Consider the following 25691-nt stretch of genomic DNA (forward strand, 5'->3'; position numbering starts at 1 on the left):
TGAAAACCTAGGTGACCCACCATATTTGTTATGTTATAGAAATTTGTAGAGCACACTATCACCCAGGAAGGTATCCTGGGCTGAGAAGTTGTGAGTTTAGGCTCAGAGGGCCTACTGGGTCTACTTGAAAAGCCAGATCTTCAACTTCTTGTGAAATTCAGGAATTGAGGAGGAGACTCTTATATGCTTTAGAAGCAAAGCAGGGGAAGGCTTGATTTTCAGACCTGGTTTTCTGTATGGGATTTGTGCAAGCAGAAGTATGGACAATCATAGGTATCTGGAACGTTTGTGAAAAGAAGGTGCAATTGTTGAGGTATGCTGGGACAGTGTTATGTAGTGCCTTGAAAGTTTGATTAAGGAGATTGAATCGTGCTTGTTTGGGAATGGGGAGCCAGTGGAGCTCCTTCAGGTGTAGTGTGATGTGAGTGCAGCATGGGAGGCTGAGAGTGATTCTGGTTGCCAAGTTCTGATTGGTCTGCAGCCTTCTGGTGAGTTTTTTGTTGATCTCAGCATAGAGGGTGTTTCAGTGGTTCAGCTTGCTTGTGACCTGGGCGTGTGTGGAGGTTGTCCGGTGCTGATTGGGAGCCATATGAAAAACATTCTCAGCATCTTCAGGGTATGGAAGACGCAAAGTGGTGACAGCATTTACTTGGGCAGTCATGTGGTGTTTGCTGTCGATGACGGCGTAGGTGGTGGGTGTCAGTCCTTGCTCTATTGGCCACCAGGTGGACTCCCTTGGAGATGTGCTCTTCCTGAAGATCATGATTTCTGTCTTGTTGGTAGGCAGCTTTAGACAGATGGTCTTCATCAGTGATTGATATTAGCTAAAGCGATCATGTATGCGCTGAGAGTGCCGTGCTTAGGGCTTGTGGAACTGCGTAGATGAAGCCAAGGGCATCTGAGGTGTACCATCCATAGTTCTAAGTTGTTATAAACTGGTGAATAACTAGTGGACCAGGTCGCACTCTACGTCGGGATCAACAAGAACCTCACCAGCCAACTCCAGGACGTCCAGAACGCTGCAGCCAGGCTTGTCCTCAACCTACCGTGCCACAGCCACATCAGCCAACACCTAAGGACCCTACACTGGCACCCCGTGGAGAAGGGAATCACCTTCAAGCTTCCCAGCCATGCACACAAGGCCCTCCACAACACCAGACCCGCCAACCTGAACCACCTCCTCGCGTTCCACGCTCCCCAGCGTTCTCTCCGCTCGGCCCAGCTCTCCCTTGCGGTACCTAGGATCAAGAAAAGCAGAACAGGAGGGCGCTCCTTCTCCCTCCTCGCAGCCAAGGCATGGAACTCCCTCCCTCTACACCTCCGACAGACTACATTGCTCCCTCAGTTCCCAAAAGACATCATGACCTGGCTCTTTGATGGAACTCAGTGAACCTCCAGGATCTGCGGATCCCCCGCCCTCTTTCCCTCAGCGCCTTGAGACCCGTTCCGGGTGAGTAGCTTGTGCTTTATAAACCCCCTGATTGATTGATTGAGATCATGAGCTGTTAATTGTTGTCTTCCAAATATCAAATCTTATTTTTTGAATTATTAGCTACCAGTCTGCTCCATATATCGTATTCTTGTGGCTTTTTGGAGTTAATGACTTTGAATTTTGCCAGTCATGGCCAAGGTCTACAGTATAGATGCTAAACAACAAGGAGACTAACACATAGCCTTGCTTTAGATCACTCATGGTTTGTATACATCCCAAAACTCTGGTTCCAGAGCTAACCTTTACTCTCACCCAACTGTCAGAGTAGAGGGTGATAATATGTTTTATCTCACAGGAGGGTGATCTGCCCCATTAAAACCTGCAGTAAAATCAATGCAGCAGACAAACAGATTGTACCCCGGTTGTTGAAATGCTTAAAAGATAATAACTGACAGAGCATCAACACTGTGTACAGTGCTACACTTGGGCTTCAATCCTGTTACATTAAAATGGGATTATCTGTTTTTTCTTAGCCAAGTCTTCTAATTTATCTAAGAGAACCCTGGCATGGACATTCACCAGAATTCCTGATATCCTTTCAGAGCTGTAGGCGTTCGACACGAGGGGCAAGATATACAAAGTATTTCAATTGTCGCAAACCCTCCAGTTCAGTGTTTGTGACATGAAAATGCTTTTTCTTATGTGCTAATCCCATTTTAGGAGGAAAAAAAAATTCTGACTGCTAAAATGGGATTTCAAATAGATACGGATTATGTATTAGGAAGGAGCGTGCTGTTGGTGTCTCTTCCAAATACTGAAAGGGTATCTATGTATCAATGCTTTATAACCGAAATCTGGTCAAAGAACATTGATTTTTTACCAGCACCTCAAAGGAACTGGTAATGTATTTGCAAAAGGGAAAGGGATCTCTTTGAGACCCCCCTCTTCTTTGTGAATGTAAAAGAATGTTGAAAAGTAGGCAGTAATCCATAGGACCATTGCCAACTCTTAAACAAACATGTAACTTTTCTTTTTAAACACAGTCCTGTTTCCTTTAAGTAAACGAGGCAGCATTAGAACAAAGTTTACTTTATTAAAAAGCAATCAAAGTCATGGTAGTCTGCTGGCCCCGGCACACCACCATACCTGTGATTTCCTCCATTCGCTGTGTCACAATATGCAACCTACCTAATTAGTATTCATGACTTTGTTTGGAGTCTGACTCAACGATTTAACATTTTAATAACCAGCCTATAAAGTGCATAGGTTGGTTCTTAAAAATCTTTACTGCTCACAGTTTGCAACAAGAATTTTTGCAACCAGAGATTTGTACATTTGGTTTCAGGTTTCTTATAGACATAAAATGTCTATTTTAACAAGAACATCAGTGGAAGCTCTGTCCTTTAATATTAGCATTAATATCAAAGTCCGCCACATTCAAGGACAGTAATGGTAAAAAATTTGAACTGTCTGGATTTAGGGATCTTTATTGCGTGGGAATGCCATCTTGATTTCTTTGTCAAATATTCTGATTGAGAGCCGATGTAAATGTAGTGACTAAGCAGCTCCAACCACCATCCTGCTGTGAGCGACTTTAAATCAGAAATGTGACAGTGTTTTCTTGTCAGCCCATAAATGTATTTGAACTGAGTTTCCAAGACTCGAGTGAAAATCAGACTTTCTGAAAGCCCCATTCAGTAGGCTTTTTGCTGGACACAATTGAGATGAAGGTCCCCTTTATGGGTTTTTGGCGACAGTAATTGACAGAACTATTCGATAATTTTCCCCAAAAAATGTATTGGCCTACTCAGCAAATAACTCTTTGGAGCTTAACATAAGGTTGACTATTTCCCCAGTCCTCCAAATTACTTCAGTTTGTTTTTGGATACCAGATAACACTGGCAGTATAACTTCATTAAAAGGTATACCCTCAGATCATAGTTTAAATAAGCTCAGTATGTTTGACATTAAACGTAAATTATTAATTATGTTTAATAGCTTCTCTTCCTGTTGAGACATATACTGGTGAAAATGTACCATAATATTTTCTACGTATCTAAACTCTGTTTTCTCAACAGGGCTATTATTTTACATACAATTTTAAAAGTCGTATTTATATTCCTTATCTCAACAGTTTTTATACACAAAAGACAAGAAGTCTACTACATCTTTTCAAATGGACTCTAATTAGTTATTTGTGGTGAGCGCCCACGGTGATAACATTTTGTAGTAGTCCTCTTTTAGATAGAGGGGATATTGGAATGTGGGGAATTGGAGCTGCAAGGAAGGATGGCGAGAAGCAAGCATGAAGAGGGAGATACAGGCCAAAATAGAGAGATGCATGGACAAATAGAATGGAACAAAGGAGAGTGAATGGAGGGGCAGCTGTACGTAATGGAAATGTGAGGTGAACGCAGGTGGGGGGCCTTTGTTTTCGCGAGGTGCCTCCCCAAGGCTTGGCAGAGTTACAGGGTGATCCTTGAAAAAAGAGTGGGAAAATAGTGCATTTTCAAGGAAATTTGTGAAAGCAAGAAGGTTAATAAAGCAATTGTGAAAGTGCAGTTATGTCATCAATAAAGAGTCTCTTGGTGGCATTACTTGAAAGGCAGACACTGTGGCAAGCCGAGGTGTTCTGGACGTCCATTCCAAATGCCCCAGGTTCTTGTAGGTACCTCTACATTGAGGAAGATAGGACTGAAGTACACCGTCAAATGCTAAGCTACAACATCTGAAGGCTAGTAGGGCTGGAGAAAAAAGAATCACATGTCAGCCAGTGTCTCTGACGGCCAGCATGACTGCGACAATGGCAGTCACTTGTCAGCTTGATCAACTAAAAGGCCGGGTGGGGGGACAGTGTATCGTTCACATGTCTGACTGGTGCCTCCAACAGACCAACTGGACTGTGGTGGTGTCAGTCGCTTGTGCTAGTACTTTTGAAAGGTGAAGGGCTGGGTCAGTGTCTTTCACTTGTCAGGTTGATCTTCTAAAAGGTTAGCAGGGTGCGACAGTGTCAGTCACGTGTTCGACTTGTACCTCAATGACCAGCTCGACTGAGGTAGCGTCCGTCGCATTAGGCCAGGGCCTTTCAATGGTCAGTAGGGCGGGGGCAGTGTCAATGAATTACAGGCCCTGCATCATGAACACCTGTGCTAGGCGATATATGCCTGACCCTGGGAAAGGAAGGGATCGCACCAGGGTGTGCGCGCGCAGAGGTCAGGGTTCATTCACAGTTCCATGTCAGGGACACTCTGCATAGGCATGTCGGCCTCAGTACACAAGTGTCTGAGAGCCAGCAAAAGGCAAGAGGCTGTCTGCAGGGTCTCCACGAGACTTACAGCAGTGTCTACCGAGTCTCCCAGCTGGGTATAAGGGACTGAGCCAAATCAGCTGGCCATACAAGGCTGTCAGCAGAATCTTCATGAGACTCATAGCAGTGCCTGCTGAGGCTGTCAGCAGAGTATAGGACAATCAACCACATCCAAGGAGACAAGAGCCTGCTAGCAGCTGCAGCATCTGAATGAGACTCTCTGCAGGAGACGAGATAGAAGAGACTGTCATCACCATCTGCATCAGGCTGCTAGCAGGAGATAGCCAGCGCTATCTGCATGACACTCTCAGCAACATCTGGAAGGAGAGAGTGCAGCATTTGCATGAGACTCGCATCAGGAGACAGGGAACATAATATGTTATGCCTGTTTAACTTTAGAATTGGAACTGTCAGGAGAAGTGGCATGGGATGTTGCAAGAGGCTGGGGCAGTGTGTTGCATGTGGGCAGTGATATAATACAACATGATGTGGCCCCTTGCAAAGGTGTTGATATGCCCTGAGACTCCTATATCTCAAAAGAATTAGGGGAGTTCCCTTAAGCGTGGGCTCACACTGCGCCCCGGAGCCTGCATTACGCCTGTGCATGTGCGCTCTGCACACTATAAACATGCTGACTAGTAGGGAAGAGTGGTAGTACAAAAGGTATAATGTGTGCAACAACGATTCTGAACCTTGTTTACCTCATGAAGAGGAATATGAAAGAGCACCAAACCAGTAGGTGACCTGGTACACACCAGAACATTTAATGCACCAAGATTTTGCCCCGCATGCTTAATGGTCAGTCCGCTCCTTGGACAACTACATGTTCCAGATTGTTAAACGGTTTTAGATAAAAGGCCAGAACTGGTTAAAAGTTTCAGACACACAATACAAGATCTCTTGGTGACTATATGCAATATGTCTCTGCCATCTAATTCCATCACACAGGCTACACTAAATAAATATATCCTGACGGAAAGTAGATTGATGGAGGGTCACTTAGTTTGAGTTCTGAAAGGTTTGTGAAGATGAAAGAGTCCTTTGAATGCTTGTATGAAGACATATATATATGTTTTAATAAAGGGCCACAAACCATATTCCTTTCCCAAACTTGTATCCCACATGTATGTTCAGCCACACAATGTAATGGGATTCACGCATATGCAAAGGGTATATGCATGGACATGCATGAGTGAAATTGTACACAAGGTACACAAGGCTGAATACATATTTGTCTGGAATTAAAACCAAAACATCAGAATTGTCCTGAGTAGGATTCATAAACTCCCTTGCTAGTATAGAAAATGACAGCAAACAACGTTGGCCTAGGCAAGACAAGGGACTTCTCTGGAAGAAGAGAGGAGAAAGGCAGGACTGGCCTGGGAAGAATGATAAACTCTATTGGGAAGCTGGACTAGTCTGTGAAAGACTGAGAAAACTCCGTGGAAGAGAAGTGGGAAGCAGGGCTGTGCTGGGCAGCCCTTCTAAACTCTCAGGAAGAGAAGACAGAAGCAGGACTGGGCTATGCAGTGCTGCTTAATGAGTGCTGTTTGGAACTAAAGTGCGCAGCATGGTAATACCATCTAGAGCCAGCTCCGCTTGCTTAGCCCAACACAGCACAGCCCATGTCACACAGATCAAGCACTAAACCAGATCACTACGCCCAGTTTTACCAGAATAAAAACAGCTACTGCCCACCCCTTTTAATTCACCCAGCACGCCAGTCTTCTCTTTGCACTGATGCTCTCAGCCATCCAGCCCTATTCCATACCTTCCGTGTGTGACTGACCTTCAGGGTGTCCCGAGTCTGTAGGTAGCAGGAAGCTACTCCATCTCATGAGGAGTGCAACTCGGCATTGAAGGTGACTTGCCATGTCTCACAGTAGTTTCTCAAACAAGGACTTGTTGAATGAACAGCACCAGTAGAGCTGTCCCTTCACTGTGTCAACATATGTCTCGGGCGCCAGGAGTCACAATCATGTCACAGCCTCCGGTAGGATTCTGCAGCTGAGCATTCGAATCATGCTGCAAGAGAGGCCGAGGGGCCAGGCTGCCATAAGATGAGACACTGTCAGCTGTTACTGTGCCAACCACCTCTCCTCGACCCTGGATGCAGAGCATGGTGGCAGCAGCTAAATGCTAACTGCTGCTAGTTTCATTTTGCAATAGTTTAATATATACTGGCACTACATCTATATGCTTTCATCTTCACACAGGCTGTGCGTCACTTTTACGCCGCCAGTGCCTCACTTTTTGTGACGCACCAGTGGCGTAAAAAATGCGCCTTGTTGCGCCATATTTACAAAGTGACGCATCTAGGTAGATGCGTCACTTTGTAAACCCCTGCGCCACATTATACCTGCGCCAGGTATAATGTATGCAAGGGGGGCGTATTGACGCAAGGAATGGTCGTAGAAGTGATGCAGTGAAATCTATGAGATTTCACTGCGTCACTTTTAGGATGCCATTGCGTCAAAATCTTGCACCTGCCTCACAGCAGTCGTAAGACTGACGCAGGCCCTATCACATGGGGCTTTCCCCATGTGAACGGACGCATTGCTTGAGTAGCGCCACTTTTGTGGCACACTCCAGCAATGCGTCACTTTTGCGCTTACAGATACGTCAGAAATACTGAGTATCTAACTCCTTGCGACATGATGCTTCATACATTAAATATGACGCATCAGGAATGTCGCAAGGAGTGCGCACTGAGAAGTGACACATCGCTGCTTTCACGTAGCGATGCGTCATTTCTCATAAATGAGGCCTGAGGATTTTTGCCGATCCAGTACAGAAAAGTTAAGACAGGTGATCTTTTCATTCGTTTCAAGTCATTTCTCCCTCTCAACTTTTTAAAGTATTTAGAAAGAATTCGATTTACACTGCTAACGTAGTAAACTCAAGTAAGTTTGAAGCTGTGCTAAACATAAGTTTCTATCCGCCATGATGAAATTGCGCCTTGTAGATTCCTTGGAATGAGTCGGCCGTTCAGTGTTGCTTCTAGTGCAGCACGGCACCGCCCGCGCTGGATCGACACTTCACAGTGAATGTGCTGCAGACTCCAAAGGACCATGAAATAGACTGAGAACAAGGTGTCAATGCAGTAATGCGAGGACAATCACTCATTTGCATTTGTTTAACTCCATACGTGCCATGCTTGGCAGCGCTGTACTTCCGGTGCTTAGCACCTGAATTATTTAGCCTATTTAAATCCTGTTCTAGGCACCCTCCCTCCGTTTTTTCGAATGCTACACTTACCTGGCATACTGTCAGACATCTGAGAATGTTGCCTGGTTTTATGAGGTGCACATCATGGACAACCAGCCTTGTGTTCACCAAAGACCTTTCCCAGCTCTTGCCAGGATGCGGTGGGGCCATGGAAGCTTGCTCCCACCCCACACTGTGACGAGTTAGGAAATGGGTGGGGTGGGGTGCAGTGATACACAGTGCACCCTCTCTGATTGACAAGCAGCCTTCAAGTTCAAGTTCAAGTTCGGGCATTTATATAGCGCACTACTCACCCGGAGGGTCTCAAGGCGCCTTGGATACCCAGGACTTCTGCTTAAAGCGCCCAAGCTGTTTCCAATCAGCGAGGCTGCAGTGCGTCATCGGGGGCAGTGCCTTACAATGTTGTAAGCCACCGGAGGCCCGGGTTGAAGTCAGGTATGCCCAGTGCTTTAAATGGAAACAAGCACTGGCGTTGCCAATAGGTCTCGCATTAGGAAAGTGTGGGCTATTGGTATTGTAAATGACAATTATTTTTTTAATATGTGTTGGCACTGAAAATATATAAATTAATAGCATTGTTATTTACAAAGCCAATAGCTTACACTTTCCTAATGCGAGTCCTATTGACTATGGGAATGCTTTTTGTTAGCCAGCAAGGACAGTGCTGTTGTGGTGCTGAGTGATGCTGTTATGGTGCTGAGTGGTGTGGTGGTGTATTAGAGTGATGTGGTGGAGTCCCAGAGTGATGTGGTGGTGTCCCAGAGTGATGTGGTGGTGTCCCAGAGTGATGTGGTGGTGTCCCAGAGTGATGTGGCGGTGTCCCAGAGTGATGTGGCGGTGTCCCAGAGTGATGTGGTGGTGTCCCAGAGTGATGTGGTGGTGATCCAGAGTGATGTGGTGGTGTCCCAGAGTGATGTGGCGGTGTCCCAGAGTGATGTGGTGGTGTCCGTGAGTGGTGTGGTGGTGTCCCTGAGTGGTGTGGTGGTGTCCCTGAGTGGTGTGGTGGTGTCCCTGAGTGATGTGGTGGTGTCCCTGATTGATTTTGTGTTGTACATCAGTGATGTGGTGGTGTCCCTGAGTGCTGTGTTGGTGTCCCTAAGGGCTGTGGTGGTGTCCCTGAGTGCCGTGTTGGTGTCCCTGAGGGCTGTGGTGGTGTCCCTGAGGGCTGTGGTGGTGTCCCTCAGTGCTGTGGTGGTGTCCCTGAGTGGTGTGGTGGTGTCCCTGAGTGGTGTGGTGGTGTCCCTGAGTGGTGTGGTGGTGTCCCTGAGTAGTGTGGTGGTGTCCCTGAGTGATGATGTGGTGGTGTGTCCCACCGCTCCGGACCACCAGGGAAACGTCCAGACTCTCTTTCACAGCTTGAAGGTCAACATGGGTTATATTTAGCAAAATCAAAGAACAGGAAGAGAGGTTGCATTTTTACAGTTTTATAAAAACAGACCCGTGGAGAATATGAGTTTAGTTCTTTATAAACATTAACTGTATTCAAACAATCTGTGGGCCACTAAAGTAGGACAAGGTTTAAGCATCTTATGCAAGTGTGTTTCATTTTATAGTAAATGCGTTGCATAGAGCTTCACCACCGTTGATGGGGCTTGAGGCGCTTTATGGTAAGTAGCCCGGTACTTGTGAACCCAGGGTTAGTGGTTACATCCAGCGGTTAATTGGATATCAGGCTAAGCCTGCTGCTTGGAGGGAAAGCGTTCCGTGCGTCCTTTATGGTAAATGTGATTAACATTTCGATGGTAACGCTAGTTGAGGATTTCTGGCACAAAGGAACTGGTTCGAGGGATGAATAGAGAGGGCTGGGATAGATGAAGTGTTATTGGGTTAAGGAACGAGAGGCTGTGAGCTAGGAAACCAAGGGAGGCAATTTGTAGAACTTCATAGTAGAAAAACAAACTAACGAGTAACAAAAACGGGACAATGGCGGACGCACATTTTTCCATGCATTATTTTTAATAGCTTCGCAGTGTTTTAAAAGCAGGAGTTACTACAGCAGAACTCAACCCTACTAGTCTAACCGACCTCAGGCGGATACAGGGTCGGAGATAGGGGGGGCGAGGGAGAGAGAGAGAGAGAGAGAGAGATGGAGGGAGAGAGAGGGAGAGAGGGAAAGAGAGAGAGAGAAAGAGAGAGAGAGAAAAAGAGAGAGAGGGGGTCGAGAGAAAAAGAAAGAGGAGAGAAAGAGAAAAAGAAAGAGAGAGAAGGAAGGGGAGAAGAGCGAAAGGGAGAGCGAAAGAGAGGGGAGAGACAGAGAGAGAGGGGGAGAAGAGAAAGAAGGGGGCAGAGAGAGAGACTATAAACTGCTCGCTCTCGTGGTTGTTGCGAGTTACCCTGGGTGGTTAATGCACCTCCAGCTGCAGTGGTCTGCGCGTGCGCTGCACGTCACATGTTGTCTGTCACGTGGCTCGTGGTCAATTCCCTGCCCAGCTACAGAGCTGGGGGTGTCTTGCGGGTCATGGGTTCGGATCCCGCGGATGGTAACTTATTTTATAGTAAATGCGTTGCATAGAGCTTCACCACCGTTGATGGGGCTTGAGGCGCTTTATGGTAAGTAGCCCGGTACTTGTGAACCCAGGGTTAGTGGTTACATCCAGCGGTTCGCGGATGGTAACTTATTTTATAGTAAATGCGTTGCATAGAGCTTCACCACCGTTGATGGGGCTTGAGGCGCTTTATGGTAAGTAGCCCGGTACTTGTGAACCCAGGGTTAGTGGTTACATCCAGCGGTTAATTGGATATTAGGCTAAGCCTGCTGCTCGGAGGGAAAGCGTTCCGTGCGTCCTTTATGGTAAATGTGATTAACATTTCGATGGTAACGTTAGTTGAGGATTTCTGGCACAAAGGAACTGGTTCGAGGGATGAATAGAGAGGGCTGGGATAGATGAAGTGTTATTGGGTTAAGGAACGAGAGGCTGTGAGCTAGGAAACCAAGGGAGGCAATTTGTAGAACTTCATAGTAGAAAAACAAACTAACGAGTAACAAAAACGGGACAATGGCGGACGCACATTTTTCCGTGCATTATTTTTAATAGCTTTGCAGTGTTTTAAAAGCAGGAGTTACTACAGCAGAACTCAACCATACTAGTCTAACCGACCTCAGGCGGATACAGGGTCGGAGATAGGGGGGGGCGAAGGAGAGACAGAGAGAGAGAGAGAGAGAGAGGGAGAGAGGGAGGGAGAGAGAGGGAGAGAGGGAAAGAGAGAGAGAGAAAGAGAGAGAGAGAAAGAAAGAGAGAGGGGGCGAGATAGAGAAAGAAAGAGGAGAGAAAGAGACAAAGAAAGAGAGAGAGGGAAGGGGAGAAGAGAGAAAGGGAGAGAGAAAGGGAGAGCGAAAGAGAGAGGAGAGGGAGGGACAGACGGAGAGAGAGGGGGAGAAGAGAAAGAAGGGGGGCAGAGAGAGAGACTATAAACTGCTCGCTCTTGTGGGTGTTGTGAGTTACCCTGGGTGGTTAATGCACCTCCAGCTGCAGTGGTCTGCGCGTGCGCTGCACGTCACAGGTTGTCTGTCACGTGGCTGGTGGTCAATTCCCTGCCCTGCTACAGAGCTGGGGGTGTCTTGCGGGTCACGGGTTCGGATCCCACGGATGGTAACTTATTTTATAGTAAATGCGTTGCATAGAGCTTCACCACCATTGATGGGGCTTGAGGCGCTTTATGGTAAGTAGCCCGGTACTTGTGAACCCAGGGTTAGTGGTTACATCCAGCGGTTCGCGGATGGTAACTTATTTTATAGTAAATGCGTTGCATAGAGCTTCACCACCGTTGATGGGGCTTGAGGCGCTTTATGGTAAGTAGCCCGGTACTTGTGAACCCAGGGTTAGTGGTTACATCCAGCGGTTAATTGGATATTAGGCTAAGCCTGCTACTAGGAGGGAAAGCGTTCTGTGCGTCCTTTATGGTAAATTTGATTAACATTTCGATGGTAACGTTAGTTGAGGATTTCTGGCACAAAGGAACTGGTTCAAGGGATGAATAGAGAGGGCTGGGATAGATGAAGTGTTATTGGGTTAAGGAACGAGAGGCTGTGAGCTAGGAAACCAAGGGAGGCAATTTGTAGAACTTCATAGTAGAAAAACAAAGTAACGAGTAATTGCCGGCGAACATTCATGACTCATGCGTAGTCTAGGAGCAACTGTCAATGTGGCGCAGTTGGAAATCTAAAGGAACTGCTGCCACGCTGTGAACAAAGTGTGGGAGCAAAGGAAAAGTCTGAACTGTTATGTATCAGAGAAACAATTGGCACTGTGAGGCGCAGGGAAAACGTTTTTACGAGCTTCATATTACAACAACTTGCCCACAATCAAAGAACGGCGATCCGAATCCGAGACTGCTGACGCCGTGCAGAGTCCCCGGGAGCTTCCAAGATGTTCTGGAGCCGACGGGGAGAGGTGCATGCTGTGCTGAAACAACACGAGCCATATGCGCGCGAGAGGCGTACGGCCAGCCATGAATAATTAGGGGAGGAGAAGCCGCACAGCACACGCTGGGAGAAGCCCTTTGATGTGCTGTGCGGCCGTGAAAAAATGCAATTAGGAGGGAGGGAGGGAGGGAGGGAGGCTGATGCGCGTGCTTGTTTGGTCACGTGATTCACGTGAACTCAAAGAAAACCGCACGAACAAAACCCTTGGTTTCACGAGTTTTTTGAGCACTTGAATTCTCGCTCTGCTCAATGCGCTTGCGCGCATTGATAGGTCGCGAGACCTAAAAAATAAGTGCAGGTACTCATTAAATTGAGCTAGGGGTGTGGCAGTTGGCGGGGTTAGAGGCGGGGTGAGACATGTTGATACAAAAACACTTCTGTTGAGTATTTATTTTGCCCTTAATAGTTGCGTCAAACTTTTCATATGTGCAGAGAAGGGCATTTACACCAGTTGCAGGACATACCAAAACATGAGCGAAATGTCTGAAAATAAACAAAATGTGCTTACTCATTACAGAAAATGAATGTCAAACACCACATGTTAATATGTCCTTGTTTTATAAAAGTTGAAGCTTTTTAATGTCATACTGTTCCTACTTACTTGCATTTGGCGCAATCCTTTTGTATTCAAGAGTGCACAACATACACCAAAACAAGTAATCCACGCATTTCTTTTCAAATACCTCCTGAGTGTCCCGATTCTCTTCCTCTCTGATTTCATTTCTCTCTCAGGCAAAAAGAAGCAGACAAACACTCTCTACCAGTCTTCACATCTCTAACCTCTCGATCCCCTCTCACTTCTCTCCCATTTGTATCTAACTCAGTACCTCTTTCTTCACCCCAATTGTATCCGATCATTCTCTACCATCACTCTCTCTATTTCTCCGTGCCTCTCTTACTGTTTCCATAGCTTACTCAATCGCTTTCCCATCTCTATCTGTGCTTACCTCTTCTGTCTATCTTTTTCCCCTTTAAACTCTTCTCTGCTTCTTCTATATCTGCCCCTTCACTCTTCACCGTCTCTCACCCCATTATCCGTCCTCTCCCCTCGGCAGAAGGCCCCACGGTAAGTAAGCTTTCCGTGGCAGACTGTGAGCACTGCTGGGTCGTGAGCATGTGCAGAGTCCAGCAGGGTAGAGGTCAGGGGCAGAACAATACTGGCTTCTGATGGGAAGGTCAGTAGATCACTTCTCACCTCACCTGGGTACGAGAGAGTCACCTAGATAATCCCCACCATCTCATCCCCGCCCATTATACACTCAATGTCACAGCGGGCGGGCGGGGTGTTGTGGAATAGCAGGGGCAAGCGAGTCAGGGGAAAGACAGCCAGTCCCCAGTGACAGGCCAAGGGGTGAAAATGGCCTTTGTTACCTGGGTTCCTAAGAGGCCACTCCTGGGCAGGTTCTCCCCCGCCCTCCCCTCCATACACATTCAGTCTGCACACATCACTGCGCCCCAGGTAGAAAATGTCCCATACACCATCTTAACAAGACGTCCCAGCAGGGAGGCTCGGCAGGGGGCTGTTGAGGACAATAAGAACTTCCATCCGGGTGGGGAGGGAGGGAGCAGAGGCTCTCTTGCCGCAGCAGCAGGCATCCAGCAGGCCACCCAGGTCCCATCGTGCCGCTTGTCACAGCTGAATGACACAGACAAACGGCAAACATACTGCTAAAATAGTCAGGAAAACAGCTGGCCCTCGGCACTGGCCGGTGCCCACCTTATCAATTCGACCTTGAGTACCGGTACTCTCCTTGGCAGTGGAGAAGTGCCGCTACTCAGCATGATAAAAATGAGAAGTGCCGGTACTCAGTACCAGTAAGTACCAGCCCATTTAAAGCACTGGATGCCCTGTAAATCCTGCGACGACTGGCGCATGCGCTCTAGCACATGTGCCTATTGGAAGTGCCTAGTTTTGCCTGACCCTCGGGCAGAGCGAGGGTCACAGGTGTAATGAATTAAGCATTCCTAAAAATAAATACCAGATAGCAACGGAGGCAGAAATTGAAGTGGGGGGACAGCCCTGCCGCCCTAATCAAGAAACCACCCCAGATATAGTGGATTCGGTACCAAAAGTGAACGCCTCAGGTCACTGGGAGTCATTATGGCAGGGCCCGGGTTGATCCAACAATGGTCCTTAATCCCTTATGGGACAGTTGAAACTCGAAGCAACTGTGGAGACTGGTCGGGGACTCGCTCTTACATGTCAAGAGCATGACACAAAGAGAAGAGTAGGGTGGCATCCCACTTTAACGAATGAGCTGTAAAGAATCTAAGTGTACTGGTGCTGAAAAAACCAACAGGATAGCTCTGGCTTTCTCTGGATGGTTGTTAGCTGTTCAAGGAACTCACCAGCGACACCAACCCGTGTAATCCATAAACTTGCAACATGATATTTTATCCACAAAGTGTAATTTTCATTTATTATATCACATGCATTGTACTGTTATAATTTTCAAGGGTCCTCACGTCCTCAAAAGGCTAGGGGTAGCAATGCTATGAAATATTCTTCAGAAGATGTTGCGCTACTCACGTCAACTCGTAGTGCTGGCTGCATTTTGACAGAATGCTCTGCGTTCCAACGCAAGTACTCGTGCATCTGAAGCGCAGTCTGCCATGTGCCGGAAAGCAACACGGAACGTGAGTCCCCTAGCTGTGCTCTCTCTGCTGAGGCTTGCACCCCACCCGGACATAGCATCGGAGAGCAGTTTGTGCTAGATCGAGGGCAGCTCTGTGCCTCTCCCTCTCAGTGGTTGGTCAGCCTGTTCTTGGAGTTAAAGTAGGAAACCACATGACACAGTAATTGGCTGCAAACTTGGTAATAAAATGTAATACACCACCAAGCATTCGCAAAGCCAATTAGTCTAGCATATGCAAGAGCTATTGGCTTTGAGAGTCTATTTAGCCATGTTGTATAGCAGTGTGACTGCTGCATAACCTGGACAAACAAGCAACATAGGTGCAGGAACAAGCAACATCAACATTGACAGGAAAAAATAGTACCTCAACCACAACTCCAACCTCAAAAACAGCGCTAGCAGGGGAAGAACATAAATCAAAATAAAACAATCAGTACTTGGCCCATGCTCCACAGAGGGATGAAACAAAAGTGACATCTGCATGTGATGGCCAATTTGGAGGCTGCAAACAAGAGTGCCAATGAAGCCAACAAACGATAAGCAATGGAAGTCTCAGGGCCCTTTAAACTTGGGCTCTGAGGACTGGGTGTGTGTGGGGGGGGGAGTGTACTAAGGTAATCCCAGTGTCCTACCACATCTAATACTAAAATGCAGTTTGAAGCAGCCACTGTACACGCACTAGACCCAGAGAAGAAGTCTGGTAGGACAAAATCAGAGCCCTTCAGCAACAAGACAGAATCCATAAGAATGTTCTTGGCATCCTGTTCTCTCCCCTTTCAACTGTGCCCCAAATATTTTATGTGAACCCAACTGACCTGTCAAGCAGGATTTGACACTCAAGTAGGGTCTGACACTGTAGAGTCAAAAAGGAGCCCCAGAGCCGCCATGTTACATATTCTGGGGAATTCAGAGGAGTCATCTCTACCCATTCAGTTCAGCCTGTTGCTTGCTCCTTTGTGGCATTTCCCCACATCCACACCTATTTCACACCAATTACTGGCTGGGAGAAGCTAGAGAGTCAATGCAAATTACCCTCAGAACTTCAGGCAGGGCAAAAGTAACTTTCTAAAATGTACCTTTCCTTAATATTACTTAGAATTCGGACTGCACCACTGAATTGGATTTTGTTTTAAAATAGCTATTTAATTATTTTTCTAGCTGGCCACATTCCCAAGAAACAACATTGGTATTTTAATCTGTACTCTGGTTTTCCATATAGGGCAGCTAGGCCTGCCTCAGTGAAAATCAACCAAACAGTTCTTGTGTAGCACGGCTTATCACGCATGAGGGTATCAAGGCACTGTGCTGCTGGAGTTAACTCGAAGAGCCAGGTCTTGAGTCCCTTCCTAAAGTCTGTCAATGATGGTGCAGTTCATAGGTGGAGTGGGAGAGCGTTCTAGAATTTGGCAGTGAGGTGGGAGAAGGAATGTCCTTCAGTGTGGCATTGACGGATGCACATATATGGGTGAGGGAGAGGTGGGAGAAGCGGAGGTTTCTGGGTGGTTATTGGAAGTTCAGTCAGTGGTTCATGTATGCAGGTCCTTGGTCATGGAGGGCTTTGTCGGCGTGGCTCAGGAGCTTTAATTGGCATGTGTTCTGGATGTGGAGCCACTGGAAGTCTCTCAGGTGTTGGGTGATGTGGGTCCTTTTGGGCAGGTTGAGGATCAGTCTGGCTACTGTGTTCTGAATTGTCTGGAGTTTTCTCATGAGGTCACTGTTGGTTCCTGCACAGAATGTGTTGCTGTAGTCGAGCCGCTGGTGATGGGGGCCTGAATCACTGTTTTCCTGATGGGGATAGGTAGCCATTTGAAAATTCTATGGAGCATGTGGAGTGTAAGGAAGCACAATTTAGAAAAAAAATTTTTTTGGTGCTAGTAAGGACATATTAACATTAAGGGCCCGATTACTATGCTGTCGGAAAAGGCTCTGACCATTGGACGGAGCCTTTCCGACAGCATCATAATGTGTAGGTCGGATTCCTTTCTGCCTGCCTCATTACAATAGGGGTGGTTGGAAAGGAATCCTACTGGTCATTCCGACGGGTTCTGAGAGCCCGTCTGCCAGTCGGGAGGCTGTCATTAATCTCAATCTCTTTACGCCTGAGGGATTACAATGTCAGGTTTTGACACCCATTTTGTGCTGGCCTTTCCGACACAGAAAGGCTGTCGGACTCAACTTTGGAGCCACCCAGCAGGGGCCCCCCCGGGTGCACGGGCTCTGGATGGAGGCGGAGGGGGAACCTATGGTGCCTCCCTGTTGATCTCTGCAACCCGTGGCAGGCTCTCTGAGTGCCTGCCACAGGGTGCAGGGATGAACAGCACCTCCTATTTTACAATGGGAGCATGTATTGCAGCCGGAATAAATGCTCCCATTGTAAAGTATATGCATGCGACCGAACAGTGTTCAGTGGCATCCTAATTAGTTGGTTGGAACCGCGATCCGGGTGTCGGTTGGTCCCTTGACCGAGACGATATCGGGCGGAGGAAACTCCGCCCGACATAGTAATGAGGCCCTACATTTCTACATGTCCTACTTTTTAATATATCATATACCCTGGCTTGTGTGCTACAAGGCATAAATAGGAGTGACTTATTCATGTTTGAAAGGGAGGTTTTGACCTGTCCAAAGGGTTTATTTTGGAAGGTCTAGTTGCAGCTTTTACACTGCTAAATTCAGGCTGCAATCATAGGCCTGAAGCCATTGGACTAGCCCTATAGTTAATGGTACAATAGGTGCTGCAGTCCACTAGTGACATTTAACTTCCATATTCTGGGTACACTTTGTACTGTATACTAGCAACTTATAGGCAAGTTAAATATATCAATTGGGGGTATGCCAATTAAACCATTTTTAGAGGGGTTGTACTGTCACTTTACTGCTGGCTAGTGGAGAAAAGTCAACAGATTTTTAAAGCCAGAAAAAATATAAAGACCAGTAAAAGGCCAAATATCTGGAGTGACCATCCAGAAAAGGTGAATTTTCTACAGTGTTGAAAGGGTTTTTGATTGATCAGTGCTAGATGATCAACAGCAGTAGACCAGCGAAGATTTCTGAGTTCCATTGCTGGTGTCTTTTTGACAGGTAGCCCTTTCTTTGGGTCAAGCCTGACCTGAAAGTCCTGCAACAATTCTTATAGAAGTGCTGAGGAGAACGCTTGAGGGAAGGAACGATTGCTAGAGCACTGTTTGCAGTATCCATGTAGCAAAGAGATGTTTGGAACAACAACCCACAGCCCATATGCCTGATTACTGATTTTTGTTGCGGTAATACAGACACATTCGCCTATTGCTGTATGGAAGGAATTTGGTGATTAACTCACCTTACTTCGGACTCTGTCCTCCTATTTAAAAGGATAAGATGCAGCCAATTTGAAACTCTATACCTTTTGGAAATTCTATACCTTTTGGGACGTGTTTAAGTCACACTCGCCCTTTTAATAATTTTTGCAATTCTTCTTCGAGCAACTCTATTAAAGATCTTGGGATTGCTCTTTTTAAACAGAACTGTTTGTGACGCTCTATGGAAACCTAGTCCTGATGATGACCGTGTAAATCTACAGTGGTCGAAACGCCGTCAACGCTTATGTGGCCAAACATTAGCAGAGGACACATTTTTTCTGTATATTTTGTTCCTTTATTGTAACGTATATTTTTTTCGTTTGCCACCTGTCTGGTTTGTGATGTGTATTGTTTGTATACCAGAAATTTTGCCTTGAGCGTTATTGTATTAATTGTTTTATAATATTTAATACATTTGTGATAATTTTTCAAGAAACTGCTTTTCTGCATATGGTTTCCTCTCACTTTTCCTGGTGTATATCTTTTTCTCTTTCTTTGATATAATGGTATTTTATTGATCTGTGTGTGATCTGCATTATGTGTAGATAGTGTATTCTTAAGCAAACTGCTTCTTCAACCGTTGTTAGGATTATACACTGAAGAAGAGAAGGAGCCATGCAGGAAGAGCACCCAGGATTACTGCAATGGATACTGGGCGGTAAGAGGCCTACCCTAGTCTGTGGTGAGCTGATTGCTACCTGATATCAGAAAGGAAGACATTGAACTAAGATTAGTTCAATGTCTTCCTTTTAAGATTGAACTAAGATTAGTTCAATGTCTTCCTTTCTGATATCAGGTTGCACCAAGCTGGGTGCACATATGAGCTTTCACCTGGCTCCACCCTCCAATAGCATGCTGCGCAGACTGCTTGGCATTGTGTGCAGTGGTCTCAAATGAGAATAGGAAATAAGCGCAGGCCTCTGTGGATCTGAACAAATGGCAATCATGGTTCTTCTTATGGCTCAACAGGTGAGGTATCCAACTCAGCTTCAACTAGGAGGTTTTATTAGAGTCTCATGTGGGACCAGAGCTGCCACAAGGTGTCCGTCCACCAAGGTCTCTGAGCTCCAGCAGTGAACATTCATGATGAGAAATCTGTGACAGTTACTTAGATTTCTCCCACTCTGCAGGGCCTGTGACAACGCTGTCAAGGAGATTATTATTATTATTATTATTATTTATTTTTATAAAGCGCGTAGTCACCCGGAAGTATCCCAGCGCTGAGGAACCTTAGAGACATGACTGAGGACTGAGTTTACGGGAAGGGCATAAGGCTAGGGGAAAAGATGTGTCTTTAATCGTTTCCTAAAACGGAGGTATTGGGGTTCCAGACGAAGATCTCGCGGGAGGGAGTTCCAAAGGCGGGCCGCATGGACCGAGAACCGTCTTCCTCCTGACCGTGCTTTCCTAAACCTTGGGGCATTAATAAGGTTTTCTGCATTAGAGCGAAGGGATCTTGTGGCTCTGTAAGGGGTGATGAAGTTTCGGAGAATTGGAGGGCCTTGGTTGTTCAGGGTTTTGTGCACCAAGCACAGGGCTTTGAATTTAATTCTCTCCCTTATGGGGAGCCAATGCAGGAGTTTGAGGGCAGGCTTGGCCGATGATCTGGCCGGGGTGTTGGTAATGATCCGAGCAGCGGTATTCTGGATCCTCTGCAATTTAGTCAATGTTGCTTCCGGTGCACCCAAATAGATCGCATTACTATAGTCCAGTCTCGAAATAATAAGACCCTGGACTAAAAGTTTTTGCGATTTCGGAGGAAGAAGGGGCAGGACCTTCCTCAGGGATTTTAGCAGACCGAAACAGGTCCCTACGACCTTTTTTGCTTGTGGGGCGAAGGAGAGTTCCGAGTCGATCCAGACACCCAGACTTTTCACCTCTGTCTTTGGGTCTGGGGGAGGACCTAGACATGTTGGCCACATGTCCAAAGGAAGTGAGGTTCCTTTTGGGCCGAGTACAAGGACCTCGGTTTTTGCCCCGTTTAATTTTAGCGCTGATGTATTCATCCAGTGATGGACCTGCGTGAGGCAGTTAAAAAGATCAGCTTTCTGATGTTGAGGGTGGGACAAAGACACCACCAATTGTGTGTCATCAGCGTAGTTGATGACACTCACTCCGAAAGGGGTGATGACTTCCTCCAATGTGGACATATATATGTTAAATAATGTAGGGCTCAGGGAGGAGCCCTGAGGCACACCACATTGGAGGGACATTTCGGAGGAACGGGCGTCTTTCTCCCAGATCTGATAAGATCGTTGTGTCAAGAAGGATGCGAGCCAGGATAAGGCTGTGCCTTCTAGACCAACTTTTGCCAGCCTTTCGATGAGGAGCTGGTGGTCCTCGGTGTCGAACGCTGCACTGAGGTCGAGGAGGATCACTGCCACTGATCCTCCACCATCTAGCAGCGTTCTAGCTTCCTCTACCGCCGCCAGGAGGGCGATGTCCGTGCCCTGTCCTGGACGGAAGCCCGTCTGGGAATTTTTTAGCTTGTTGTTAGCTTCTAGGTACTCAGAGAGTTTCTTATTGATGAGTTTTTCCGCAATTTTACTTACTCCTGGGAGTAAGGAAATGGGCCGATAATTCGCCAGGTTATCAGGGTCCAGAGTGGGTTTCTTTAATAGGGCCTTTACCACTGCCTTCTTCCAACTCTGGGGCACAACTCCCTGTTGAAGTGATGTATTAATCAACTGAGTGAGGGCGGGGATGATGGAAGGGGCTACCTCTTTAAGAATCCGAAGAGGTGCGGGATCTCTGGGGGAACCACTTTTCAAAGAGTTAAGCGTTGTACGCACTTCATCTGAGGTAAACTGGCCCCATGTGGATAGGCCGGTGGGAGAAATCGGATGTGGAGAAACGGTTTCTTCCCTCGGGTGCAAGGGAGGAATTGAATCCAGGATTAATCGGATTTTGTCCTGAAAAAAGTTAGCCAGTTGTTGGCATTTCTCTTGATCGGCTATAGGGTCAGAGGGGGGTCCCTGATCTTGTACTGGTGGTTTTGAAAGTTCTTTCAGGATAGCGAATGATTCCTTCCCGGAGCCACCTGCTCTCTCTATTCTCTCCTGGAAGAACACGCTTTTGGCAATCCGGATAGCGGTTTTATAGTTGAGAAGAGAGATGGAGTAGATTTTTTTGTTCGCTCCTGTTTTCTCACGTCTCCATGAGCGTTCGGTCTTTTTACATTCTTGCCGTAAGGTTTTAAGCTCTGGAGTATACCACGGAGCAGGGGATATCTTTTTTGGTTGCTTAAAAGTGGTAATTTTTGGAAGCAGAGTGTCCAGAGACGATGTAATCCAGTCACTGAATTGTTTATCGGCCAGATTTGGGTCCGAGGAAAGCTTCGGAGTGGACTCGGTCAGAGAACGGGCCCAAATATCCAATGACAATTTATGCCATTGGCGATCAGTAACCTGGGTTTTAGGAATAGAGTGATTAGACCTGGGGATTTCCCAGAAAAAGGGGACCAGGAAATGGTCAGTCCATGGGAGGGTCACCGGAGGATCGGTGGTCATCGTTGGAATATTGGAAAAGATGGGATCCAATAGATGGCCCTTCTCGTGGGTGGGCTCGTTGTTTATCAGACCTACCTCTAAGGCTGTAAGGTCATGTCTAATGTCCACGGCCACACGATCCGTTGGGTCAAGGAAATGGAGATTCAGATCACCTAATAACAGGAAGTTAGAGGTGGAGGAGGCTAGTTGAGAAATGGCTTCAACTAAAGAGTTGGGGAAGTTGCCAGGGGCCCCAGGGGGACGATAGGTCAGAAGCCCCGCTACAGTGAGGGCTGGAGTGATTTGGATGGAAAACTGGCCGCACTCACAATCCTCAATGTCCGCGTTCGTCATCCTACAGACGTATCGTTGCCTGTGGATTATGGCTATCCCGCCTCCCCTCCCTTTAGGTCTATTTAACGTTTGGCAGAGATAGCCCGTGGGGAGAGCTGCGACGACATCCGGATCAGTGTAATCCGAAAGCCATGTCTCTGTAAGGAACATTAGGTCGTAATCGTGATCATGGATTAGGAGGTTTATTTCGGTGGCGTGTTTCGGAAGGGAACGGCAATTGAGAAGCCCGGCTTTCAGAGCCGGTGTAGTGTTTTTAGGGGGAGGGACCGGATTGCAGTGTGGACAAGTCGAAAAGATCTTACCTTCCGTAACCGTGTGGTAACAGGGCAAGGTGGTTTTAGGACGCAGGGCTCGTAATGTGTCAGCTGTATACATCACTCGCTCCTGAGGGACATCTGGCAGAGTAACGGGGCCAAGGGCCGTCCGGGTCCGGACGGGCCCAGACGGGCTTGCCTTTGGCGCGCCTTCGGCGCGCTGACGGCGCGCCCGCTGCGCCCGTCCGCTGCGCGTCCGGTAATTGCACATTGTTTTAAGGGGTTAAGGAGGGGAGTGGGCGTGGCCTCAGGTAGGCGTGTCCTTGCTTCCTCGCCGTAAATGGCGGCGGGAAATTGTTTGTCAGGGGTTTGCTCGTTGCAGCGAAGGAGTCGCTGTTTCAGCGTGTCTCTAGCCCGCTAAGCCTGTTTGCCGGGTGAGTGCGCTTTTTTAAAAGGTACAATTTACTAACGTGACACAAAAATACAAGGTGATAGTTTTAAAGCAATTTTTTCAGCGTGCTCCCGGCTTCCGCCTCAGGAGTGTATCAGGTTCTGCCAATTACACGCTTCTGATCGCGTATATATGCTGGGGGGGGTGGGCGTGGCCTCAGGTAGGCGTGTCCTTGCTTCCTCGCCGTAAATGGCGGCGGGAAATTGTTTGTCAGGGGTTTGCTCGTTGCAGCGAAGGAGTCGCTGTTTCAGCGTGTCTCTAGCCCGCTAAGCCTGTTTGCCGGGTGAGTGCGCTTTTTTAAAAGGTACAATTTGTTCATTTCCAGTCTCTTGCAACGAGGCATCTCCACTCACTGGCATGTACCCTAAGTAAGTATTGTGCCTACAAGAGACTTTGCTAGCAACACCTTGCAGGGCAAGATAGCAATCAGCTATCAATTACTAGAGTGGTGAACTTCTACAGCTACAAGGCACCTAGACTGAGACACTTTTAAAAAACCATGGCCGGTGGGAGGGCTGATCCTATGTAGAGTATGGTTCACAGGATATGAATCCCAAGGCACATTGGTGCAGTTAACTGGACAGTACAGTGAGACTGTGGGAGGTGAGACCTGTTCACCAAGAGGACATGCCAGAATCCCGTAATTTCAAAGAAAATTAACCACTATTGTTAGACACAGAGTTTGATTGTTCCCAGAAAATTGCATAGGTGCCTCAATCTGATTATTAGATTTATGAGTTGTAACTAGAATAATATACTTTCTCTTTTTGAAGAAAGGGCATTGATTTCTCATTAATTTCTGAGTCTCTAACGCCACAACACCTCCATGAGTAAACCATGGATTGCTCTTGTTTGCTTCCTAGAAGATCAAGTGCGGCAACAGTTTACTTCCCGCTCAATTTTGAGTCCATTAGTAGGTAAGGCCACTGGACATCAGAGGTAAAAGGCACCAGTTAACGCAGTTGGTGTCCAGTAATCCCCGCATGTCCCAGAACACTCAAACCTGCTCTTAAACTGACTTAATATACAAAACCTTTTCAGAAGAAACCCCACAACTCAATAGATGCAATATTTAGGTTACGAAAATGATTTTTAAATCCCCAGAACAGGGAATGGATGTACTCTGTGGTCACAGTCTAGAAATTCAAAGTGAGTGCACTGTGGACACCCAAAGCAACACATTGTGATCTCCTCATGGGAGGCACCCACACAGAGATAAGGTGACTCCTTGTTGGTGTGATTGCTTTCATTGTGCATTAAACAAGATGAATGACTAATTGTTGAGAGATAGACTAAGGGATGAGTAATCTCTTTTCTTATCTATTTGAGATATGTAGTGATGCTAAGATTAGCACCTGCCTACTGTCACACATCGCTTGTTATAGTAACACATTTGGGTCCTATAACTGCAGAAGCAAGAGTTATTTCCAGGTTTGATTCATTGTTTGGCTTGTGTTGAATCTGTGGTTGCTCCCTGTCTTCATTACCTTCAGTCAGTATTTACTTTCCAGCCACCAGCACTTTACCTGTGGTGGTTTGTGAGCACCTACTTACAATGTTAAGTCCTAAAATGCAGTGTGCTGTTGGTTAAAAAGTAGCAGCACTGTTTAAATGTGTCACAGATGATGCTGATGTTTAAACAAGACAAGGGAACTCAATAGGTGTACAAGGACCTTGGGTAGTGATATGTTACAAAACAGTGGTCCTTTTTTTTTTTTAAACAAAGTTTTATTAGATTTTGTCAGAAAACATACATTAGTTGAAACAATTCTCATCTCCCCCAATCGTACATAAGTGGGTCCGTACCATGGAATGCTAGATACTGGCCCCCAGAATGATCATGGTCGACAGAATACAATCCTGTAAAGGGCAATCCTATCTACTGTGTCCTTAGTGCACAAAGGGAATATGAAAGTGAAATTTAACTCCCATACTGTCTCAGGAATTTCCTTCCCTATGTCAGCTTCCCATTTACTTCTAAGCGTCTCCAGTGGAGGCAACTCCTCATTAAGCATTCTGGTGTATAGGCACGTATCTGCCTTAACCGATCCAGCTGCCATCATTGTATTATTCTGACACTAAGGAGTTAGGTCCTTAACCATGAAGTCAGCTGGACCATCAATTAAATGTGTACAAAAAAATTGCCAACTTCACCTTACTTGACACCTCCCAATTGAGGAAAACAAACCAGTATTACTATATGGTCTGTTTGGTATATTTACTTAATACCTTTTTGCTTTTTATTTCATTATATTCAAAAACGTTTAGGTACAAAAAAGACACTTAAATACATTCAACAATTCCAACATAAATTTTCAAAGCAAATTACATTCCACATTGCATATATAAACAGCACATAAATTACATTACATATATAGACACCATATTCATTTTGATCAACAATTAGACTCACATAAACGATATCTAACTAAACAAAGGACAAAGTGAACATTTAGATACTATTATTCAACAAGTAGCAAATTAGTGCATATTAAATTTGTCAAAGTCATTAAATGTACTGTAAATTAATGCATTCCTGATTCAAAAGCTGACGCGTTTCGAACCCATTCCTGTCACTTTATGGGTTCTCATCAGGGCTCTGTCTCTTTTATTTATCTACAGGATATATGTAAAAAAGAAAAAATGAGATTCTATTTTAGTATTTGGATAGAATTCTTGTCAATCACCTCTCTACCATTCGCGGAATGACGAAACCAGTACCTGAATCGTTGCTGGTCGTATGCTCTAGTATTCACTTTCTAGATCGTATGTTTCTTTAT

This window comes from Lissotriton vulgaris, chromosome 5 (assembly GCF_964263255.1).
Source record: "Lissotriton vulgaris chromosome 5, aLisVul1.2, whole genome shotgun sequence".
Taxonomy (NCBI): Eukaryota; Metazoa; Chordata; class Amphibia; order Caudata; family Salamandridae; genus Lissotriton; species Lissotriton vulgaris.